This window comes from Tamandua tetradactyla, chromosome 21 (genome assembly GCF_023851605.1).
Source record: "Tamandua tetradactyla isolate mTamTet1 chromosome 21, mTamTet1.pri, whole genome shotgun sequence".
Lineage (NCBI taxonomy): Eukaryota > Metazoa > Chordata > Mammalia > Pilosa > Myrmecophagidae > Tamandua > Tamandua tetradactyla.
Window position 1 is genome coordinate 27,281,118 of NC_135347.1, and position 19,077 is coordinate 27,300,194.

General features: G+C 39.8%; 1 long non-coding RNA gene across 2 annotated transcripts in view; it reads right to left on the bottom strand.

Moving 5' to 3' along the window:
* Positions 1 to 19,077, bottom strand: part of LOC143665316 (uncharacterized) — a 78,393-nt gene that overhangs the window by 40,299 nt on the left and 19,017 nt on the right. For both annotated transcript variants that reach the window (XR_013166872.1, XR_013166871.1), the window contains one exon: positions 17,003 to 17,074. This is a non-coding gene — a long non-coding RNA (uncharacterized LOC143665316). The remainder of the gene's footprint in view (positions 1 to 17,002; positions 17,075 to 19,077) is intronic.

Sequence of the window (19,077 nt, forward strand, 5' to 3'; positions counted from 1 at the left end):
CCTGTCATCGCTGCAGTTTTGGTGATTGCAAGACGGGCTGGGGAACAAAGGATCAGCAGAAATATCTCTGCATTTCCCCCAAGCCCAGCTGCTTGCCCTTGACATCTTGAAACTGGCACTTCAATGAGCATTCAGCCTTTGAGAGCAATGTAAGACCAGAAGCATCTATTTATTAAGCTTGCTCACTAAATTAATCTTCCCCTCTGGCCAGCTATGAAGTGGAGTTAATGAGGATGAAGCAGAAGCTGAGCTGGGTCATATTTAGCCATGGGCTATACCTCAAGGCCTCACTCCCTTGCAAAAGAATCAGGACAGCTCCTTCCTGACATCAAAAGGACATAAAGTAGACCCACAGGCAGAGAATTCAGGCAACTTTTACTCCTGCTCCTTTTCTCTTACTGAAAACCTGACAGTGTGATTGCTCCAACATAACTGTTACCTCTTTAGACTGAAGCCTACTCACAAGAATTGAACTCCTTTGTTTATCCATTACGTATTTATTGATCCTCTCCCATTCCAAGCACTGCGCCATGTGCTGATGATTAAGCAGTGAACAAAGCAAAGTCCCTCTCTCAAGGACCTCACAATGTAGTGGGGCTAAATAGGCAAGAACCCAAACAAACACACACACAATTTCAGGTCATGATAAATATCTTGATGGGGGCTGTGGCACGGATGAATAACAACACTAGATGGGGTGGTCATGGTAAGTTTCTTGGGGAAAGTGTCATTTGAGCTGAACCCTGCCAACCCTCACAGTGGAGTACTTAAAACACCCTTCAAATAATACGAAGGAAGAAATAAATGCTATGCTGTCTCACTGCTCAATGACATTGCATCTCTCCAAAACCTTAAGGTGAAGTGTTTATTACTGGGGGCACAGTTATGGAATGGCCCAAGTTGTTTGTGCACTGAAACTCTGCAGAGGCCACATGGGATAAAACAGGAAGAGACAAATAGCTAATGGGTTCAAATTCCCAGTACCCCAATATTTATGTAAGATCCAGTATGTCATCTAACTTCCATGAGCAGTTTTGTCACTGAGAAAAATGATCTAATCTAAGGATTAGCCCACGTTGCACAGGAAAATTATCTGGCATGGTTCTGGGCTCAAATAGGTGCTCGAAGAGTATTAATCAGTCACAAGAATTGTGATTTTTATTGAGTACTTGGCAATCAGTGTGTGCCAAGTACTTTGCACTTTTCAGATTTTAAAAAAAAATTAATTCTCCCAATAAAATTGATACTATTTTTATCACCCTTTTAAAGATGAGGAAAGAGAAACCAAAGGGAGCTAAGTTAATTGCTCGTATTCATAAAGCTAGTGAGAGAGGTATACTCAACCCAGGTCTGACTCATGAGCCATGCAATTAACTTGCTCTCCTAACACAACACGCACATGCAGGGAGTTTCCAACTCCAGGCTAAGTTCCTCAGATGAAATAAGAAGCCTCCTGCCTTAATATTCCACTACTCACTAGCCTTTCTTTGAGGAGATCACAAAGGAAAAGGAGCCTCATACTTGATCATTTTTTTTCTGGTTTCTTTTCAACTAATATGCCACAAAGCTGAAAGATCTTTAGCTTAACGCTATTAAGAAATTAGGCTAGAATGAGTATGGCTAGTTGTGAGGTCTCTATTACTCTGTACAGTGACTGGTTTATCACACACAAACACACTGTGATGGATTGAGTTCAATGATAAAAATGACCTGTGTACAGCACGCCACTTTGTCAACTATTTCCAGAGAAAAACTATCTCTACAGGGTGATGAAAACTTTGTCCAACCAATTAGCAAAGTGCAGAAAAACCTAAGTTCAATGCGTCTGTCCATGAAAAATCTTTCCATTAATTTATATCCCACTGAGAATTTACAAGGAGTTAGACAGTCAGCTACATATAAAGAAAGAGGGAGGGAATAAAGCAACAATTAGCCATTTTAATAATAACAACAACTGCCATCTCTATATTCTAGGAGAGCTGTGGGAATAAAGATAAAATGTATCTGAAAAGTACTTCGAAAATTATGAAGTTCTTCATTCAATTTTTTCCACGAAAGTTTATTGCATGCATTCTATAAGCCTGGCACTATTCTAGAATACTGTAGTAAATGAAACAAATGAAAATACCTACTACCAAAATCAACATTATCATAATCTCCGTCATAATCACAATAAAAATACCTACCATCATAGGACATATCCCATTTAAGCAAATATTGACTATTATATTAATAATAATTTTGTTTCCCTAGTTTGAAGTATTGATTTATAGGTAAATGTAAATATATGACAGTTGTGCTGTTTGAAAGGATTGCAAACCCTAAAAAAGCCATGTTTTAATCCCGAGCCATCTTGTGGAGGCAGCTATTCCTTTTAATCCATATTCAGTTCTGTAGGTTGGAAATTTGATTAGATTACTTCAACAGAGATGTGACACACCCGATTGTGGGTATTAACTTTTGATTAGAGGGAGATATAACTCCACCCATTCCAAGTGGGTCTTGACTAGTTTACTGGAATCCTTTAAAAGAAGCAACATTTTGGAAAAAGCTTCAGAGCCACAAGAACCGCAAGAGCCCGCACAGCCAGAGACCTTTGGAGATGAAGAAGGAATATTCTTCATCTTGGGGTATCTTCATGACACAAGAGGCCTGGAGAGAAAGCTAACAGACATCCCTTGTTCACCATGTGCCTTTCCAGTTGAGAGAGAAACCCTGAACTTCATTGATCCTTCCTAAGTGAAGGTAGCCTCTTGTTGGTGCCTTATTTTGGATATTTTTTATAGACTTACTTTAATTGGGACATTTTCATGGCCCTAGAACTGTAAACTTGCAAGTTCATAAATCCCTCCTATTAAAAGCCATTCTGTTTCTAGTATATCATATTCCAGCAGCTTGTAAACTAGAACAGTTTTCTCCTTAAGTTTTCACCTGTCAATTAAACCCTACTGATGCACCAGTTTCCTAAGAGTTCATTTTGATGAAAGAGGGGGAAATTTAGGAATACACAAAAAAGTTGAAGGCAATAGGAGTCTGTGCCATGTGACACTGTGAGGTGGGGGGGAAAGAGAGAATAATGGTGCACCTCACAATTTTGTCTATAAGAAATACTGAGTCAAGAAAAGTAATTTTACTATTATCATTCTAAGTAAACCACCTGCTACTGCTTTCAAAAAAGAAAAAAATCACATAACACATCCCAAAATCAAATAGAAGCAATGTGCATGGTCTGAATTACTATCCTTCCATTAGCATGGATAATCAAGAGTTTACTGTGTGTGTTCAATTAAAGCTAGCCCCAAGCGAGTCCTAAAATATAGTGCTTACATGGTTTCCTCCCACTCCTGCCCTGCATAATGGATCCTAAAGGAGAAAGAGTGTTCAAAACAGGCTGAAGCATAATTCTTAGTGCGTGGGTAAATCTGAAAAAATTGCAGCATTTAAAAATGGGTAGGAGAAAGGAGCATGGGTGCATCCTTTTTGCAGAAAAGATGAGGTCAGAGAGATAAAATGAGATCTGATTGGTTACTCTTTAATTCCAAAGGAGAACTCCAGGGAATTGAGACCATAGGCCAATCCAAAAGAGTACTTAGCCAAGTTAGGCTTCTGAAAGCTACCCAGCAAGAAAAGAGGAGAGGGAAGAGAGAGACAGAGACAGAGGAGGAGGGAGAAAGAGAGACACTTTCTGGGGATCTCCAGATCTCTGTGATAAGGAATGGCACCATTATGTTTGCTTTTTCAGAAGTGGCCCTCCTCTTATGTTGGTTTCAAAGGAAGCCCCCTCTATTCACCTTCTCATTAAAACAGCCTCTCCAGAAAAAGTGCTGAGACCACACAAAGCAGGACATTCATCACTAGGGCAACCCACATACTCAATGAAGGCTGGCAAGCACAAAAGGCTTGCTTAACGGCCTGCAGGGAAGCTGGTTCGCTTTGCCTCAGACCATATTTCAGATTTAACACTGGACTCAGATGGCAAGCAAACTCTTTTTATGTGTATTTGTACTAGAAGTACTTAGGAAAAATGAAACCATCCTTTTAATATAATTTTACTTTGTGAAGCAGGCAACTTCTTGGATGGCATGAATCACCAAATTCATTTTTACTGATACATCACCACCAGTTATATTCTATCCATTTTTAACATCCCATGTATACCATCTAAATGCAATATGGCTATTTGTCACCCAGGATGGCCTGGGGGTACTAAATCTGCAAGGACTATTCAGACAAGCTTCTTCCCCTGCTTTATCCCTACCTACCCCCTGCCACAAACTACCTCCCACTCATCCTCCCTGTCAATACACACACACACACACACACACACACACACACACACACACACACACACACACACACACATCTCTTCAGGCCAGAAGCAGCCTACCCAGATATATCTCAAATATGATGTGTGAAACTGGCTATAGCACTATTCACACTTATATAATGGAATTTATTGCGAGACATTTTTGTCATGTATATTATTTTCAAGGGCTTTGAGACATTAAAATAAAAAACAAATTCCTTTTAGTGGAAATAGTGGAAGGGCAGACTATCTTAAAATGAAACCATCACAAACTAACTTTCAGTTAGTGTCCTTTCCTGATTAGCTCTGCTTTATCCCTGCGCATCCTTACATCCCCTTCTTTTCTTAGCGATGGAATAAAAACCAGTACATTTGGGCAGAATAATAATATGTCCCTCAGCTTTATTTTAATTTGCTGTTGACAAAGCTCTTTCTCAGTCACTTTTCAGAGAAATAACATTTCCTGAGAAATCATCGTTAGCACATTAGAATCTCAAGCAGAAGTTCTATTGTGGACACCTGGGGCAATTTTCTCAGATATAGGACAGACTTCAGCTGGAGTGTGAAATTGGATATTTTTTTGTGTGTGTCATTTTCATGTATTCTGAAGAGTGGGGTGAATTAGTTTTGTACTCCTGTTTCATAAACTATCCTTTCGTTTGGATTTAACTCTACACAAAGCACCTAAAAAGGGACCTTAGAACTTAAAATGAAGCAGATGAAATAGTAGCTCTTTCAAATTTACCAACAAAGAATCAGAGAGATCAGGAAAATATAGAGTTAAAAATAACCAAGAATAGTATCAAGTTCTGAGTTAGGCAGCAGGGATTCCAAGACCACTAATACATAAATTCTTCTGTCCTGATGTTCATTCTTAGGTGAAAATAAAGAGGACAGAGTAATTTATCTATCTGGGGACAGAAATTAAGCATCCCATAAGTAATACCCTGTTGGTATCCATAAATACAACCCATCTAAATAAAAGCTCTTTGAGTTTTTCACTCATTTTCAAGAGTTTAAAGGGGTCCTAAGACCAAAATGTTTGAGAACTGCTATTCTTGAAGATTGAGTAGGAAGTGAGAGAAAAGACAAATGCTCTCAAGAAGTTTGGTTATGAGAAAGAAAGACTTAAGCAAACTTTTGGTTCAAAGTTCTGCGCATATTTTTGTTTTAAGATTAAAAGCATTTGAACGTGGATAGATTTAAATATTAAAGAAAAGAGAGAAATGTTGAATAGGCAGAAAGAATAGGGAAGAATAGAGAGAAAAAGTAAAGGAATTATTTTCATATTTTAAAAGAGACAGCTCAGTCTATAAAACAGGAGAAAATTAGAAAAGGACTGATTCTGATGTTGAGAAAAATTTAGTTTTTGTAGTAGGAATTTGATGATTCTCTCATCTTATGGCTTCTGTATGCTTCATGAATTAGGAAGTAAGGCTATGTGCTAAGGATGAGAGGAGAGGCTAGGAGTGGGGGAAGAATAGGACATTGGAGAAACTGGAGAATATTCTAAAGAGTTCTTTTGGAGAATTTGAGGGACATGACTATGGAAATTGAGTAGGATTGCCAGGAAGCACTGAAGCCTATTGACTCGGGTTGGAAAGCATAAATTTATAGTGTACTAATTACTGAGTTAATTTTTTTACTTTATTGTAAAATGCAACAAATAAACAGAAAAGTGTGTAAAATATAAATAATAATTAAGCCAACAGTTCTAAAATTTATGAAAACCTTTACCCTCCTACCAGATTAAAAAACACCATATAATGCTTTCACTAAATTTAGTCACTCAATATGTGTCATTATCATATATTTTAATGTTTTATTTGAACCGCATAACATATTATTATCATTGTTTTATACATTAAGTACCCACTTATATTTAGCCACATGTCTATCACTTCACTGCCCATTCCTTCTTTCATTTTTAGGCCCTTCATTTTGGTTCACTCTCCTTCTACTTGAGAATTCTCTTTAGTGAATGTAAACTGGTAGCACACTCTCCCTGATATTATTTGTCTTCAAATGTCTTATTTCAACTTCAAAAATTTTTTTGTCTCTAGGTATAGAATTCTAGCTTGAAAGTTATTTTCTTTCAGCAATTTGAAGGTATCATTCCACTCACTTCTGTCTTGCATTGCCATTGTTGAGACATCAGCAGTGAGTCTAACAGTTGCCACTTCAAAAGTATTCTGACATTTTTCTCTGGCTGTTCTAAAAATCTTTTCTTTTCCTTTGGTGTTCTGAAGCCTCACTGTGAACTATTGAGTGTGGTGTTCATATTTCTTCTGCTTATGATTTAATAGGCTTTTAATTCTTTGGGTTGGTGTTTCTCATCAGTTCTGTACATTTGCAGTCATCCCTCTTCCAAAGATAGGATCTGTCCCCATTCTCTCTCTCCTCAAATTAAATTTGCATTATGCTTTTTTCCATGACATTTAGCCTCTCTGTCATATTTTCTATACTTTTTGTCCCTGTGATTCTTTCTGTATATTTTCTTCTTGTCTTTATTTTTATTCAGCATTCCATTAATTTCTGTGGATAGGTTTATCTTAAACCAATACACTGAGTTTTAATTTAGGTTATCTTTTTTTTATCATTTCTAGAGGTTTTACTTGGTCCTTTTTCAAATATTTTAGTTCAAATTTGTTTTTTAATTTACTTTTTAAATGGAATTTTTAAATGGAATAAACATAAACATAATTTATCTCCAATAATTTCAATTGTGAAGTCTTTGTGGACTTGTTTCTTATGTTTGCTACTCTTGTTCATGATTTTCTGTCATCCTGAATACTTGATTTTATTTTTGACTATGTACTTTTCCCTCCCTGAAAAATATTTGTGGTGATTCCTTGAGGTCAGGCATAAAGTTACTTTCCTCCGAAGAAGATCTGAGATTGCTTCTCATTGGTACCCAAGGGTACTACCTGCCTAGGAGCACCTGAAAACAAATTCATGGCTCGAGGTTATATATCCCAGAAGTATATAAATTCTGGGATATATAAATTCAGACCACAAATCCATACGAAATTTGACTTGTGGCCACAGCTATTCAGATACAATTTTTCCCTTCCTTTTGTTCCCTCTATCTGTACAGCTCCAAGGAAAAATTTTCAGCAATTTCTGATTCACATTTTCCTTGAGGGCATAGCCTTTTAGGATTTTAGTTTAATGTAGGAAGAGAATGTTTATAGACTCTCCATTTGAGTTGGCCCTGGACCTGAAGTTATGGCCCTTTATCCTATGAAGTCACCAAAACAAAATGAAATACTTTCTAGGTCAAGTAAGTTCAGCATCCAGCTTATGTCTCTGAGTCCCCATATTTCCTTATATTTTGGTCTGGTAATTCCTTAATATCATGCTAGTTTTCAGTGTTTTAAAAGAGTTATTTTTAATATCATATCCAGCAGTTTTAGTTATTATCAGCAGGAAGAAGTTGCCCAAATAATCTAGTTAACCATAACCAAAACTAGAAGTCATACTATTTCTTTAGGAAGACTCAACAGTCCAGATATGGAACCAGACAACTTGGACACCTTGTTTCATCCAGGACTAGGGTTTTACCTAAAAAGAACAATAGAAATAAGATGCAACCAGTTAGCTTAGGGTATTAGTAAAAGAGTATTTGAAGTCTTGAATTATAAAATATAAGCTGGCTGAGGAGAGGAAGAAAGAATATATGAAATGTTTGAAATATTAAAAGTAGAGGTAAATAGAATAGTGTCTCAATTAAGTCAAGGAATTAATATATCAAGGATAAATAGACAGGAAATTGTGATGAGAAAGAAAAATGCCTGAATATATGATTTCAAGAGGAGGGAAATTTCTTGTGAGTATGGAAGTGAACAGATGAACTGCAATGGTTGAAAAGACTATTTTGAGGATGAACAAATGAAAATCTGAGAAAAATTTTAGGTCATCCGAGATACAATCAGAATTAGAAGTAAAACAGAGGAGCCTGAGGCAGACCCAGAATCTTCAGTGAGTAAAGGGGAATGATTGTGACAGGGGTGGGTTTCAGGAACAGGGTAGACTAGATAGTAGTATACCTGATGCCATTTGCCTCAAGAAAGCAGAGGAATTTGCATGAAGGGGCAAGAATAATCACCTGAAATAGCTTTAAGGAGTAAGGGGTGCATATTTTACATTTAATTTTCAGAATGTAGAAAATATAAAGAGGTGGATTTGAAAAACAACCAAACAGAATTTCTAAGTATGAGACGGTTCTCAGTTTTTATCTTATCTCAGTTGGATCTCAGGGAGAACATAAGGTTTACCTTGCCGTCTTCAAAAATACAGACCAAAAGCAAGAAGAGATTCAAGGAACAAAAGACAATTTAATGTCAAAGCACTAGCTCAATTAATAGTCCAGGAATGTGCTCAATAACCTCCAACATTCGCACACCTCTTATATCTCTTGTTTGGAGGACATGGTTCAGAACAACCTTTTCTCTGGCAATGCGTCCTGAACCACAAATTAAAAAATCAGAAAATTTCCACAGAAATATCCAAGGAACCTGAGCTCACCACTGGAGGCAATCACAAAACCCACAAAGAAGCAAGCACTTTGAGAGTCAAGGTGGGTAAAACAGCAGAATCAGACATCAGAATTAGAAGGTATAGAATTTAAAATAAGTATACTTGATAATTTAAAATAAATAAAACAGGAGCTGTGAAAAATGAATAAGATGACCATTTGTCATGGGTTGAATTGTATCCCCCAAATTGTATCCTAACCCCTGGCTCTGTGAATGTGACCTTATTTAGAAATTGTATCTTTGAAGATGTCGTTAAGTGAAGATAAGGCCAAACTGGGCCCTAATACAATATGACTGGTGTCCTCCCAAGAAGGACAAAGGAGACACAGACAAGGATACAGGGGAGCATGCCTTGTGAGGGATGGAGGAAGAAAGAAAGAAGATCATTTGGAGACAGAGCAAGAAAAGCATCTAAAAACCAAGGAAATTTGCTGACAAATTTCAGAAGCTAGAAAAGACATCTACGGACTTCAGATGGAGCATGGCCTTGTTGACACTGTGATTATGGACCTCCAGCCTCCAGAACTGTAAGACAATACACTTCTGTGGTTCAAGCCATCTAGTTCATGATACTCTGTTACAAAAGCCAGAAAAAGCCAGAAAGATTTGAAAATAGGCCTTCCAGATTTGAAAAAGAAAATGTAGCATTGAAATAAGAAACTCAGTGATAGGTGTAACAACTAATTAGACAAGACTGAGGAATTCATGCATCAGAACACAGACCTGGAGAATTATCCAGAATGTAGCACAGAGATCCCAGGATAAGGAAAATATAAAAGAGAGTTACAAAGAATGGAAAAATAAAATGAGAGGTTTATAAAGAATGGAAAAATAAAATGAAAGCAGTGAAGAGATGGAGAGAGAAATATTCAAAGAGTTTATGGCTAAGAATTGATGAAAGAACAATAAATTCCAAGCAGAACAAATAAAAAGAAATTCACACCTAAGCTCACTTTAGCAAAGCTATAGGACACCAAAGTCAGAGATGATCTAAAGAGCAGATTACTCTGAAAGAATTATAGCAAGGACCAGTAAACTTCTTCTATATTGTACCAAAGAGTAAAATTTTAGGCTTTGAGGATCTTATGTCTCTGTCACAAGTAATCAACTTGTTGTTTTAGTGCAAAAGCAGCCAGAGACAATATGTAAATGAATGGCCATGATTGTTTTCCAATAAAATTCTTGTTATGAAAACTGGCTGCAGGAATTAGCTCACGGGTCATAGTTTGTCAACCCCTGAGATACTGAATGCCTCCTGACTTTTCAATAGCAACAAGGCAACTAGAGAAAATGGTTTCAATCTGAGGTCAAGTAGGTGTCTCCTACTCCGTTCTCAAGGTCCTCAGTGCCCACCTGTTCTAGTTAGCTAGCTGCCAGAATGCAATATGCCAGAAGCAGAATGGCTTTTAAAAAGGGGAACTTAATAAGTTGCTAGTTTACAGTCCTAAGGCTGAGAAAATATCCATAGAAGTCTTTAGAAATGTCCAATCAAAGGTATCCAGGGAAAGATAACCTTGGTTCAAGAAGGCCAATGAAGTTCAGGGTTTCTCTCTCAAATGGAAGGGCACATGGCAAACACAGAGTTTCTCTCTCATTTGGAAAGACACATGGTGAACACGGTCAAGGTTTCTCTCTCATCTGGAAGGGCACATGGCGAACACGGCATCCTCTGCTAGCTTCTTCTCCTGGCTTCCTGTTTCATGAAGGTCCCTGGGAGCCATTTTCCTTCTTCATCTCCAAAGGTCGCTGGCTGGTGGACTCTGCTTTCTGTGGCTACGTCATTCTGCTCTGCTCTCTCTGAATTTCTCTCATTCTCCAAAATGTTTCCTCTTTTATAGGACTTCAGAAACTAATCAAGACCCACCCAAAAGGGTGGAGACATGTCATCACCTAATCCAGTTTAACAACCATTCTTGATTGGGTTACATCTCCAGGGAGATGATCTAATTACAGATTCAAACATACGGTACTGAATAGGGATTATTCTGCCTTTACGAAATGGGATTTTGATTAAAACATGGCTTTTCTAGGGGACATACATCCTTTCAAACCAGCACACCCCCAACCTGACTAACTCAATTCAGCCTGAGAAACTAGAACTAAGAGAAGCCCTACTTAGTTGATTTCTATCACTAAACTTCCAACTGCAAAGCAAGCTTCCTACAAATGCACATCAGATCTCATCAATCTGCACCCCACTTTCCCAACAATACACATCCTGCACCACCTCCTCTAAAAGTTGCTCACAATAACCAGAGTAAACCAAAGCTCATAGGAGGGATCTAGAATCTGCCTTTAACTCCTCCCAACCTTTACACTTCCCAGCCTCCAGGCCAAACGGGTCAAGATCCATGAGCACATAGGAATTAGCCCATCATTTTCAAGGTGCTTATCAACACCGCATCCAAGAAGCTAAATAACAAACCAACTAGTGGAAGGATTACGGCCACAGATTTCTGTGACTGTCCCAAAACAGTAATTTCAGAAAACTAAATATACGTCTGGAAGTGTCATTGCAGATACTGTGTGAAATGACTAAGTTGGAAAATAAGTGTTTCTGAGGAGTTTTTTTTTTTGTCAGTGCCCAAAAGCAGAGACAGTAGAGAATAACTAGGACCTCCAGCAAAATCACATCAGGCTCCAGAACAAAATAAAATGCAATATTGCAAATGCTGACAAACCCTGCTGGGTATGTTCAGGCAGGGTTCCCAGAAGTTTAGGGTGGCATTAATCATTGTTCCTAACTGCTGTCAGATAATCCTCCCAACCCCCCTCCAGGCCAAGCCATCTTCCCATGAAACATGTTGTCTTCCTTTATAATGCATTTTCTGGCTTTCCAGTAACAGAATCTTCGGCTTTGGTGCTCTTTTACAGAAACACTGATTGAATTTTGTGTGTTCTGGGTTACTGGGCAGAATTCCAGAAACAAACACTTACATTATCCTCAAACAGAATATCTTAGTTTCCAAGATGGCTCAGGAGTAGATGTTTCTCAGTTGTTTCAGGGTTGGCCATTGATAAAGAGACAGTCTACTTGACATCTGGCTCTCAGGCCACTAGGAGACAGCTAATTTCATAATCCCTAAAACAATTCCAGTAAAGGCCCTTTATTGCTATACTGGAAACGTATGCAGGCCATGTTTCTTTTGATCTAATCTACACAACATACACACCATGGGCTTCTTTCTCAACCTTAGAAACTGTGATTTTCATTCCAGTCAATCCATTCACTTAAGAAACTACTCTATTCTATTATTTAAACGTAAAGAGAAAAAAACTTCTCATATTCTCTATTTTTCCTAGCCCATGTTAGTATTTTGCAACACTTTGGGTGTTCTTTCTGTGGAATCCAGGGAACCATCATTTAGAATAAGAGTGAAGATTTTGATAATTTTATAGTTCATTCCCCTAATTTAAGAGTTGATGAAACTGAGGCTGTGATCAGCAGTGTCAGAATTGAGTGCAAATTCAATTCTAGGAGTTTTCCCACCATTACACTCAAACTTAAAATTTGAATTTCATTTGCCCTATGACTCCAACATTCCTATAACTTTTCCTACAAACACTGCTGTTTGCATGCTTTGCCTGCAACTTCATAGAAGAAAAAAATCACATCTTTACAAAAAATGTATAGGACTAACAGAAGCTGACAATTGAATATTCATCATGTTAATTTGACTTTCATTTGACCTTGAAGTGTCACTGTTACTTAATGTGAGGATATCAAGATGATAGCACTGCAGATGCTGCCAAGTGAAAAATTTGCTGCAATGAACTTTTTATGAAATATTGAGGTTCAGCACAGAACCAGTTCCTCTGACAGAAATACTCCCATCACTCCACTCACTAAATCACAGTATGGAGGCTGCAGGCGCTCTGGGTTTCCCACTGCCAGCAATGGCACCTGAATATTCTTAACTGGCAAACATCCAGGATCAAGAGATGACCTTTTTTCATCACAGATTGTGAGATCATCTTCATTCCCATAGTTTTACATTCTAAACAAAGGTTTTTAAAATCTCATTGATATGAAGGGAAAAATAATAATATCGCACACTGAGCAAGAAAGGAAAAAGCATGCTTTCCATATGCAGCAGTATGACTGTCAGTCACCTCTTGGAAATATGCTGCGTTCTCTCTCCTCTATTGCAGCCCTACTCAGTTCCCATCAACCCCTCGGGAGGAAAAATCAAACAACATACACTTACACAGGAATACAGTTTATTACATGGCCAGTACCTTTGGGTTTCTGCTCAGTGGGGTCAGTCAAGCTAAAGTTTAAGAAAGAAAAGAAAGTCATAGCTAGAGATGCTGTAAATAGGACAATTAGGATGTGCTGTGCTTGAGGAGGCTGATGGGTGCTTTCAGCTCTTGCCATGTCACCTGGCTGGGGCACTCCATGTCAGAAGGCATTTATTGAGCAGTCAGGAGGGGCTGAAATCACATTAACTGTTCTGCTTGCTGAGAGACTCCAAGGGCAAGCAGATTTCTGCAGGGACAGATTTGGGAGAGAAGCAGTATGCAGCATTCCTTAGGAGATACAGGAAACGAAAGACTTCTCTGTTCAGTCTCATAGAGCAGTAGCTAGGGTGGAATGAGACATATGGTCCGGCCACAGTTCAAGCACTCTCCCTGATGACACCATGGTAACCTTTATCTCCATCAGCTGCAATGGCTCCACTGTTCTATTCCTGGCACAATTCTCAGTACCGGCCAGGATTCATTTCTTCCTATTCAGCTCAAGTTGTAGTCACATAATAAAATGCACAGTGACAAGCTTTCCTGAGGCTTTCAGGTGTGTTCAGCTACATTTAAAGGTCCAATAGTTAAATGAAAGCACCTATTGCTTCCGGACTCTAGTTAGAAACCAAACAGATGCTGTCTAGTATTAATCATTCAGGAGACAGTTAAGATTCATTTAATTCAGTCATACAACAATGTATTTTTAGAATGTCATCTTGCTTGGCCCTGGATGATAAAAATATAAATAAGACATAGCCTGAAGATGCTCCCAGGTAAGTGAGAACACATGTAATACAATATGGTGAGTGCAATATTAGAGCTAAGTACAAAGTCCTATCAGAGGAAGAGCATCCAACCCAGTCTGAAATGGCTGGGAAGACTTCCTCAAGGATGTGATGCCTGGCAAAAAGTAAAAAGGAAAGGGCATTCCAATCAAAAGCAAAGGAAAATTAAGCAAAGAAAAAGGAGCATGAAACAGAATGCTGTGTGCATGTAGACTGAAATTCTGAGCATAAAATGGCACGACAACTGGCCCAAGTGAGGGAGCCAGTTAGAGGCCAGGTCAAGGGGGGCTTTATGTCCTATTCCAAGGAGCTTTGTTCTGCAGAAACTGGGAAGCAACTGAAGGCTTTGAGCATGAGAGAGGCACAGTTCATTTGTCCTCCTAAAAGATCACTCTGGCAACAGTGTTAGGCAGAGTGTTCAGGTGACAAGACTGAAGAGAGGAAGAATACGTAAGAGTTTATTTCAAAAGCCAAGAAAAGAAATGATGAGGGCCTGTCTCTTGACCACTCTGCTGGCCACTGAGCCTGGAAACCTTGGGTGTCCCTATTGTGTACAGCACAGACTCAACACTGAACCCACTGTCAACAAATCCTCACAATGATGTTGCAAATTCAGCTGCTGTCCTGAAGCAGATGGAAGCCAGGGGAGAAAAAGTTCAGAAATTCCATCCATTCTCCTGCTCCCTGCACATCTCTTCCCCATGGCCTAGGGCATCCTGACCCTGTAGTCTGACTGCCCAGGCAGACCCATGCCTGACTATATCTTGGAACTGGCTTGTTTCTCTGGCTTGGGGTGGCTCTGCCACATCCATGTCCAGCCTTTGCTAACTTCTGAGGAATTGTTTCTCCTGTCTTTTATGGCCATTGTCATTCCTGCTCCCTTTCTACATTAACCTGCAGAGATAGCCCCTCCTCACCAGCTCGATACTGGGCTGCTGAAATTCCAATGTGATATTATGCTTGATAGGGTAAACGGTAAATCCTAGAGACCTTACAAAGGAAAGCACACAACTTTCTTCCTTCTAGTAAGATAAATACAGGTATTTCATCTCCACAAGAAGCGTTTTCCACTGGTGAGTCAGTTCAGAGAGGCTCCTTTCAAATCTTTCCCAAGCAGGAAACCATCCTCTCTTCATACTCTGAGAAGTTAACCCAAACTTCTTTGCTGGTTTGAAAGGATTATGTACCCTAGAAAGGTCATGTTTTAATCCTAATCCATTATGTAGAGACAACATTTCTTTTAATTTCTATTCAGCATTGTAGGTTGGAAAGCTGATTAGATTATCTCCACAGCGATGTGACACGCCCAATTGTGGGTATTAACCTTTGATTAGATGGAGTTGTGACCCCGCCCATTCCAGGTAGGTCTTGATTAGTTTACTGGAATCCTTTAAAAGAGGAAGCATTTTGGAGAGAGAGAGAGAGAATGAAGAGAGAGCCACGAGAATCATAGAGCCCATGTAGCCAGAGATCTTTGGAGACAAAGAAGGAAAATACCCCTGGGGGAGCTTCATGAAACAAGAGGCCTGGAGAGAAAGCTAGCAGATGTCACCAAGTTCCCCATGTGCCTTTCCAGTTGAGAGAGAAACCCTGAACTTCATCGGTCTTTCTTGAGTGAAGGTAACCTCTTGTTGGTGCCTTAAGTTGGACATTTTTATAGACTTGCTTTAATTGGGACATTTCCATGGCCTTAAGAACTGTAAACTTGCAACTTAAGAAATTTCCCCATTCCACTTCTGGTGTAATGCATTCCAGCAGCTAGCAAACTAGAACACTTCTCAGACAAGCAAACCTCACTCACTCTTCAGTCAACCCCCAACATGCTGAGTGGAGCCTGTGCCAAGGTTCTCAGCTCTTCAACTGGACATCGCCAAAGGGAGGGTCTTCCTGGGCTGGAAACTCTTCTGTGCTAGGTCACAGTCACAGTCACAACTGCCAGCACCTTTTCTTTCCCATGGTGATAATAGAAATCTTTCTTCTTCTCTGCTGCTTTTACTAAAAAAAAAATTTAAACAGAAAAAATGCAGTTGCCTGGACACCCTCTTACATACTTTCAGCTCTCTTCTCCTGTCTCAGCTTTAAAAAAAGTTGAAAAAACAGAGATCTACATGCTTTCAGCTTTCTATTTCCAACTATAGAACTTTGCTTTCTAGGTGCTAGCATGAGAGAGCTGTGGCCGACACAGGCAGCCTGTGGTTTCCTCTTCTCTCACAGCATCACACACATTATAATTGCTGCTTTTCTTTCTTCATTCTCCTACTAGACTATAAACTCCTTGAAGAGACTGTGAATATTTCTCCATCGTCCTCAGTTTTACCAAAGGGCCTGGGAGTTTGTAATTGTTCAATATATGTTGGCTGAAAAAATGCATAGTCACTGCTCCAATTGCATGTGCAGAGGACCAGAGATCATTCAGTTAGGTTCAACATAGGCACCAAGGCTTCCAGAGGGCCACACCTCTGGGATACCCATTTCAAAAGGCTGCATGTTGCCCTGAGAACACTCAGGCTTTGAGGCCATTATTTTGTTCTTTCCAGGGAGGTTGTAATCCTAGGATGGTAGCCCTGAATAAGAGGTCCTTAAAAAAAAAAGCTTTAAACAAGAGAATAGAGAATTTTGCACAACTGCTAGAAAGTACGAACAATGAAAGATGTGCACCCTCTAACAAGAAGTTAGAGCACCCTGGAGAGGTGCCACCCAGGGTGATTTTAAGTATCAAGGCCTGGACCTATGCTGGACAAAATTGCAAAAGGCAGTTTACTCTTGTGCCCTCTCTTCTCCATTCTGGGATCAGCTCCTGCCATGAGGCTCATGACACTGGAACTTGTTGGGAGATGAGGATTGTCAGAATCCAGCATGAGGTCCAAGCACCTGGGCCTGGGACAAGAGAGACAGTCCATACTGTAGCCAATTAACTTTTGATGTGATTTAATTAACTTTTGGTGTGATTCAAATCTAGATTTGGTTCATAGAGATAGGTATTATCAGAATCTGTTGGGCATTACTTCAAAGAGCTTTTGCCACAGGTGTTACCACCAGGTCCAGTGGTCTGGGGAAATGAGCAGAAATTCAGGCTTGGGGCCAGTCTGGGGTAGGCAGGGAGGAAATAGGAGACACATACACATACTTACTAGATCTGCTAGCTTAGAGGGAGAATGGAGTAGTAGGTCAGTCTTCAACGCTGTCATTTGGTCAAAACAGTCCTAGAACAGTGTAAGAAAGAAATTCCCATAGACACAGATCCATGCTGTTGTTCTGAAACTTTAGCATGAATCAGAACTACCTGGAGGGCTTGTTCAACAACCCCCCACACACCCCACCCCCTACCCCCCCACCCCTCACCCTTACCTCCCCCTCCCTCCGCCACCACCACGTTGCTGGGTCTCACCTGCAGAGTTTTTGATTCATTAGCTCTGGAACAGGACCAGAGAATTTGCATTTCTGACAACTTCCCCGGGAATATTGCCTCATGCTAATAGTGCTGATCCAGGCACTACCATTTGAGAATCACTGACTGTCTTATGTATAGAGCACATAATGTACAAATGAAACCAAAGCACATTATAATGAGTCCATATTAGTGAGGACTTACAGTTTTTGTCTTTTGGTACCTGGCTTATTTCGCTCAATACACTAGCCTCAAGTTTCATTCGCCTAGCTGCATACCTCACAACTTCATTCCTTATTGCAGCCACTCAGTATTCCACAGTTCACCCTCTGTTCACCAGTTGATGTACCCTTAGGCCAAGTTGTATTGAGGTTTTTTTTTATTTGCAACCAGAATAGTCCTATCTATTATGACTTGGTTAGTAACCAAGAGAATAGAGAAAACAGAACAAGCTGCACTGGGCATTTCTGGAAACAAGGTCTGTGCTTAGCCATGAAGGGAGACATTTCCTATATGCTAATGGGACAGAGGTTCCTAAGAGGCACCAGGTCATGATTGTCAGGTCCTGGAGAATGTGACGAAGTAAGTACCGAGCACAAGTCAAAGTGGGAAAATTCAGTCAAATCTGGTGTGGGAAGGTGGAAACTTGGACCCAACAATGGCCTCAGGGGTAGCTTGGGAGGGGCCTGAGATCCAGCTCAGATTGACTTCAAGGTGACTCCCAGAGCAGCTCACATATCTGCCCTCTCTGCCTTCCCCTATTTGCTAACTCTCTGACCTTATATCCTACCACTTTTTCCTTGCCAACTTCACTCCAGCCACAATAACCTCCCTGTTTGTCTTCAAATACCCCATGCTCCCATCTTTGGATGCCTGTACTTGTTTCCTATGCCTGGAAAGCTTTTGCCCCAGATATTTTCATGGCTGGTGCCCTTATTTCCTTCAGGCTTCTCACAAGTGTCACCATGTTAGAGAGAGAGCTTTCCTGATCTGCCTGTATGAAATAGCAAATCCCCACCACTACCCAAAGCCTTTTCTTGCTTTATCATTCTCCATAGTGCTTGTTACTATCTGACATTGTTACTCAGGTACTCATTTAGTTGTAAATTGTATCTCCTCAAGACAATGTCAGCTGTACAGGATACAGGCTTGGTTTTATTCTCTACTATGTCCCTGATGCTTAGAATAGTCTAGACCATAGAATGTGCTCAATAAAAAATTGTTGTTGAACGAATGAACAAACAGGGCTCAGTAGCCACAACTGGACACTGAACCCTAAGTCTGTGTGAGTATCCCCATTGTGATCACCCTTAGTAGGACCAAATCTGAATGCTTTCCTGTCCAAGGATATCATGTTCTGCCCCCTGCCTGCCGACCCTGTGGCCATCCGACAGGTACACAGCCTGTGCTCGCTTGTCTCAGCTGACTACCATGGAACTGCTGGTAAAACAACCAAGCTGAAATTGATAGGTGCGAGTTATAATTCATTTCATTTGTCTTTGCATTTTTATTGTATTCAATAAGGATTTACTGAGTGTCTATATGTAGTATAGTATTCTGTTTTTGGGGCCATAGATATTAGAATAATGTGGACGCCGCCCTAAGGAAATTTACAATTTCACTTACAATGTCAGAAAAGGATTGTAGGAGATTTAAAAGCCTTCGAAACTCAAGGAGATGCAACTATGGTAAAATTAAGGTAGTGAAGGCTATAGCTGGGCACAAGGGGTCTTATCCCCATGCCCAGCGGTATGCTGGAGCTGGCTGGTACTAGCATGTGAAAACAATTGTCGAACTTTTCAGAAACTTTATGAGCTG